The following is a 6074-nucleotide window of genomic DNA, read 5'->3' as shown; positions in this document are numbered from 1 at the left end:
CTGAGGGTACCAGGCATGCAAGTGGGACACATACACATTTGTAAGCAAAACACACACACATAAAAAGTGACTAAGTCTAAGAAAATCATAATACCTGTGAGGGCTGGGAGGTGGCCCAGTGTGTGAAAGCTGCAGGCACGTGCCACCAAGTCTCACGCAGTAGGAGAGAAGTGACTCCCGCAAGCTGTCCTCTGACCTCCACACGTGCTCCATGGCACAAGCACGCATGTACATGCCCACGGATGCTCACGCAGAGCGGTAAAGACGTAAGTTATATTGACGTAGTACTCGTCACTATTAAGTGTGTATAATGTTGCTTATCTACTCGCACGGAGGGCAAAAACCTAAGGACCGTAGACTGAACCAAAGGCCTCGTGTGTTAAGCCACACGTACTACAGCCCCTCATATCTTAATGACCCAGTACAGTAGTATGTACAATCACTAGAAAGTAACTTTCAGCTTGCGAATGACAGTAATACAAAATACTAAAGTACAAGGTCAATGCCTGGTGGTGGCGCACACCTTTAATCCCAGCACTCAGGTGGCAGAGACAGACAGATCTCTGTGAGTTTGAGGCCAGCCTGGTCTATAGAGCAAGGTCCAGAACAGCCAGGGCTACACAGAGAAATCCTTTCTCAAAATAAAATAAAAAATAATACTAAGAAATACTAAGAAGGTAAAATACTAAGATAGTATCTTGATACTTAATTTTCATATGAATAGGACCTAGAACTGAGTTTTTACATTCTGAAACTGGTGAGATTTGATTTTGGCAAGAATCCATGACTCGGGCTGGAGCACTCAGCTGTAGTGGACTGAACAGGGCCTTGGGCACAAGAAGACATGGCTCTGGTGTCCTGTTTATAGTAACTGTCCCTTTTCAACACCTGACGGTGAAGTCAGAATTCTGTTGGTCGTGGAAATTCAGTAGAACATGAGAAATTACAGAGCTGAGCCGGGACTGGTGGTACAGCCTGTAACCTCAGCTGTCCCAGAGACTGAGTGGACGAAGGAATGTTCAAGGACTCCCTGGGCCACGTTGTGAGTTCTAGGCCAGCCTGGTTAACTTAGCAAGACCTTGTCTCAAAGAGTAAAACCAGAAGCTGTAACTAGGAGGTATGGCGTAGGAAGTTCTTCTATCTATGTGTTGCTTTTATTGGTTAATAAATAAATCTGTTTTGGCCAGTGGCTTAGCAGAATAGAGCTAAGCGGGAAAACTACACTGAATGCTGGGAGAAAAAAGGCAGAGTTAGGAGGTGCCATGTGGTCGCCAGAGGGGAAAGACAAGAGCTGTCAGTTGGAACCTTGCTGGTAGATCACAAACCTCATGGTAAAATATAAAATAATGGAAATGGGTTAATTCTAGATGTAAGAGCTAGCTAGCGATACACTTAAGTGATTGGCCAAGCAGTGACTTAAATAATATAGTTTTCTGTGTGATTATTTCAGGAGTGTGGGCAGCTGGGAAATGAGCAAGCAGCCTCCTCCAACAGAGGTAGAATTATCGCTTCACATGTGAAGTGCAGGCTTCCATCCCCAATGCCTTTTAAAAATGCTACCTGCGAAACACTACACCGGCTCTAAATGCTCTTGGAGAGGTTAAGCTGTGACACAGAATGGCTACTGCAAAGTGTGGTTAGCAGCAGGAAGAGCAGATGCTGCCTAAGGGATTGGCAATAAGACCCCCGAGAGTTCAGTTCAATGAGTCCACAGATAGTAAGGGCTGGGGTGTAGCGCTGCCTAGCATGCCCAAGGCCCTAGGCTCCGTCAGGCTCTGGGGGAAATGTGCCGAAATAACCCTGGGCATTTCTCAAGCACTCTGTAGGTTATGCAGGAACAGTAATGTGTTTGAGGGCAGAAAATGTAAACAAAAATTATCTACCGAAATAGATGCTGGAGAAACTGAGCGTGATGGTATCCCTGAAGGGAGGCCTGGGATCCAGGAGCTCCAAGCCATTCTGTAACTAGAGTTCTCGCATTTCAGAAGAACATACCTCAAATGTTGTCCCCTCCCCCTTTTTTAAGCATTCACTGCAGGCTTGACTGGACCACCGTCTAGTTTCAGGCGCAGCTGTGACCTCCATTCCAGGCAAAGAAGGAGCCCTGGACGGGACCAGAATCCCGCTTGCATATAAAATCTTTTGAAGAGCTCTCTGGCTTATACATTTTTCTTGTGTGAATTTAGTTTCTGTGGATTTTGCCCTTGAGCCTTTTAAGTTTCCTAGTCTCTGAATTTTCTAGTTAAATAATATTTGACCCTTCAAGATGAAGAACCAAAGCTCAGACGTTCTGCTGCTCTTTCACCTCTGTTGCTAGGCTACCAGCCTTCCTGTGGCATGCTCCTGCTGACCCTGAGTCTCCACACCTAGCCTAGACGGTAAGCTCCGTGGTAGACCAGTGGAACCTGGCTGTGGTAGCCACCATGCAGGGAAGAAAGAGACTGTCCCTTTCCCTGCTCCTTGATGCTGTTGGTGCTAGCTCCTAAGTCGGGGCTGGATTTCATCAGTTGAAGCATCAGGTCTAGAAAATGTACATCATACGTACACTGCACCAGTTGCCTGAGCTGTGTGGCAAATTGCCCCCAAACAGTACCTTCAAACACGTACATGTTACAGCCCAGGCCCAGTTTCGGCAGTGCCAGAGTCCAGGTGGCTTGGCCGGGTTTGGTTTCAGTCAGCAGCCACAGCTACCATGGTCAGAAGGCGCATGGGGCTGTAAGGAACTGCTTCAGGAGGGCGTGGTCATGGTTGTCAATGGGGAGCCTCAGTTGTTACCACATAGGATCACTCGCGTGTCCTCAGGACACGCTGGCTGGCTTCCTTTAAAACTGTCTGATCTAGAATCTCCCTGGCGATGTCCGCATTGGAGGAAAGATGACTTTGGGAGGCAGCTGCTTGTTACCTGTCATGGCCCCCGACACAGTCAAGACTTTCTCTCTTAATGACCATCCTGAAGCCCTATCGTAGGCTGTTTTCTTTTCTTTTTTTTAAAATAATTATTTATTGATTATGTATACAATATTCTGTGTGTATGCCTGAAGGCCAGAAGAGGGCGCCAGACCTCTTTACAGATGGTTTTGAGCCACCATGTGGTTGCTGGGAATTGAACTCAGGACCTTTGGAAGAACAGGCAATGCTCTTAACCACTGAGCCATCTTTCCAGCCCCCGTAGGCTGTTTTCTAATAGAAAGTGTGCAGGGTTTTCCCAAAATACCAGCTAGGTGTGTCTTGACTCAGTTTTCTCTGACACTGGTCCCAGACCCTACAGACTGGAGACTGTCTCTATTACATTTGCTAGCTGCAAGTGGACAAAACTGTCCACTCTGCTGCCCAGTGAAGTAGAAAGACAGGGTTCCTGTGTTCACCTCTCTGGGTTTAATAATTATCTAAAAAGACTCGTGGGACTCAGGAGAGCGTGCTGGCCAGTTTTACATCAACTTGGCATAAGCTAGAGTCATCTGAAAGGAAGGAGCGTCAATCAAAAAGATGTCTCCATATGATCCTGTTGTAAGGCATTTTTTTAAAATTAGTGATTGATGAGAGAGGACCCAGCCCATGGTGGGTGATGCCATCCCTGTGCTGGTGGTCTTAGCTTCTATAAGAAAGGCTAAAGCAAGCCGGTAAGCAGAACCTCTCCACAGCCTCCACAACAGCTCCTCCCTCCAGGCTCCTGCCCTGTTTGAGTTGCTATCCTGGGTTTCAGTAATGGACTATGGTGTGGAAGTGTAAGCCAAATAAATCCTTTCCTCCCCAAGTTGCTTTAGGTCATGGTGTTTCATCATAGCCACAGAAACCCTAACTGGAACAAGAGTTACACTCACTGTTACAGACCCACTGTAGAGGGTACAACTTAGGGCAGAGGGAAGAGGTGAACAGGGGAAGAAGTGGAGTGGGGATGGCATGGGGCTTCGTTTCCTTGGGGTACCATTCTCCCTGCATGGCAGTGTGTGACTAGCAGTTCAGCCAATGTCACCGTAGGGGTTTTTAATCCACTCTCTGGAATTTGTGGGGTGGAGGTGGAGCATCACCTGGTCTCAGCACCCATGGGATGGTAAGTTCCAGAAGTTTGTGGAAGTCAACACCAGGAACCGAGACAAAGACCAAATATTTTTATCTTACCATTTAGAAATGCTCCCAAATATAACATAGATCTCATTAGGCATTAGGCTTAACAGGAATTATTATTATTTTGGGTTTTTTTTCTTTTTTTTTCTTCTTTGTTTTTTCTTTCTTTTTGTTTGTTTTTCTTCTCTTTTGTCTTTTCTTTTTACTTCTCCCTTTTGTTTTGTTTTTCGAGACAGGGTTTCTCTGTGGCTTTGGAGCCTGTCCTGGAACTAGCTCTGTAGACCAGGCTGAACAGGAATTATTATTAACAAAAGCCTTGAAGGGTAATATTCAGAGGGAGAATGCTGGAAATGCTAAACTACTCCTAAAACTACTAAGCACATTTATTCAACACTGAATTTGAAAAATTGTGTTTGTTAAACTTGTATGGAGGAGCTAGAGAGATGGCTGGGTAAGTAAGAAAGTGAAGTGCCCTTCTAGAGGACCTGAAATCGGTTCCCAGGACCCATGTCTGACAGCTCACATCCACCTCTAATTCCGACTCAGGAGGATCTGGTGCCTCCAGCCTCCAAGGGCGCCTGCACTCCCATGCCCACTCCCTGTCTCCTCCATACACATAATTAAAACAATAAAAAATAATCTCTGCCAGGTGTGGTGGTGCACATCTTTAATCCCGGCATCAGGGAGGCAGAGGTAGGCCAGCCTGGGTTCCAGGATAGCCAGAGAAACCCTATCTTGAAAAACAAAAACAAAAAATTTTGTGTGCATGAAGCTTACAAGACATGGTAGCTCGTTTATTATATAGTGACTCCTTCAATTCTTCCAATCAGATAAAGGCATCTTTCTATCTATCTATCTGTCTGTCTGTCTAGATATCTGTCTAGATATTTATTTATTTAGGTTTTTTAAGACAGGGTCTACTCTGTAGCCTGCCCTGGAACTCACTCTGTAGACCAGGCTGACCTCAAACTCCTCTGCCTCCCGAGTGCTGGGATTAAAGGCGTGTACCACCACTACCTGTATTTTGCAGATGTGGAAACAGAATATAAAGAGGTTAGGTAGCTTCCCAGGGTTCCTTAGCTATAAGGGACATTTGGGCCCCACAGCTGATGATCAAATCATCCTCTGCGTTGCCTCTGGAGGTCCCGTTCAGCCTTCTAAACTCCAGACTCTATGTAGTGAGCTCCCTAGATACTATGTAGGAAAGGGGGTTTGGATTGAGCTTTTTCAGTCTATAAAGTTCTTCATCTGCATGAAAACAAAGACGGGGGAATTTTAAAAAGAAAAGGCTATTTTGTCTTTTCTACTGAATTTGATAAGAGTTAACCAAACAGAGGCCCTCATGTTTGAGGCTCCCTGCCAGTCTGCCCAGAACTCTAAGTGGGGCCTGCATCAATCACATAACTGCCGGGGCTTTGCACTGGTGTTTTGCTTTCTAGTTCTTGGTTTTTGCTGATTACGGTAATATAATTTCATTTACAATGATTTAGGAGGTGGGAACCCTTCCAATTTCACAGCCCACCCTCAGGCACCACCTCTTCTCATGTTGAGGGCTCCTTCCTGGTGTACAAACTGAAGAGCTCAGAGTTCCCTCTGCAAGTGTTAGAGTCCCTACCGCGGACCATCTGTTTTATCCAGGGACACCAGCAGTGGAGTGTTGCCTCTTCCTGGAGCTCGTAGGTGCCTGAGAGTCCTTGTGGAGACTTTTGTCACCTGTCGTAATGGCACTCAGACTTTAATCGAACATAAGCCAAGAGCAGGGTCTTTTCTGACTCCTCTAAAGTGTAAACATGTTTAAATATTTTAGAGTGCTAGCAGAGATCAGTCTCCTGTCCCTAAATGTGTAGGAGGGTCTTCTTTCTATGTGTTGCTTTCATTGGTTGAATAAAGAAAAGTGCCTTGGCCTTTTGATAAGGCAAAAACTTAGATAGGCGGAGTAGACAGAACAGAATGCTAGGAGGAAGAAGGCAGGCAGAGCCAGCCACCAAGACAGACATGCTGAATCTCTC

Source organism: Microtus pennsylvanicus, chromosome 9 (assembly GCF_037038515.1).
Source record: "Microtus pennsylvanicus isolate mMicPen1 chromosome 9, mMicPen1.hap1, whole genome shotgun sequence".
In the NCBI taxonomy this organism is placed as follows: Eukaryota; Metazoa; Chordata; class Mammalia; order Rodentia; family Cricetidae; genus Microtus; species Microtus pennsylvanicus.
Note: the sequence above shows the minus strand (reverse complement) of the source record.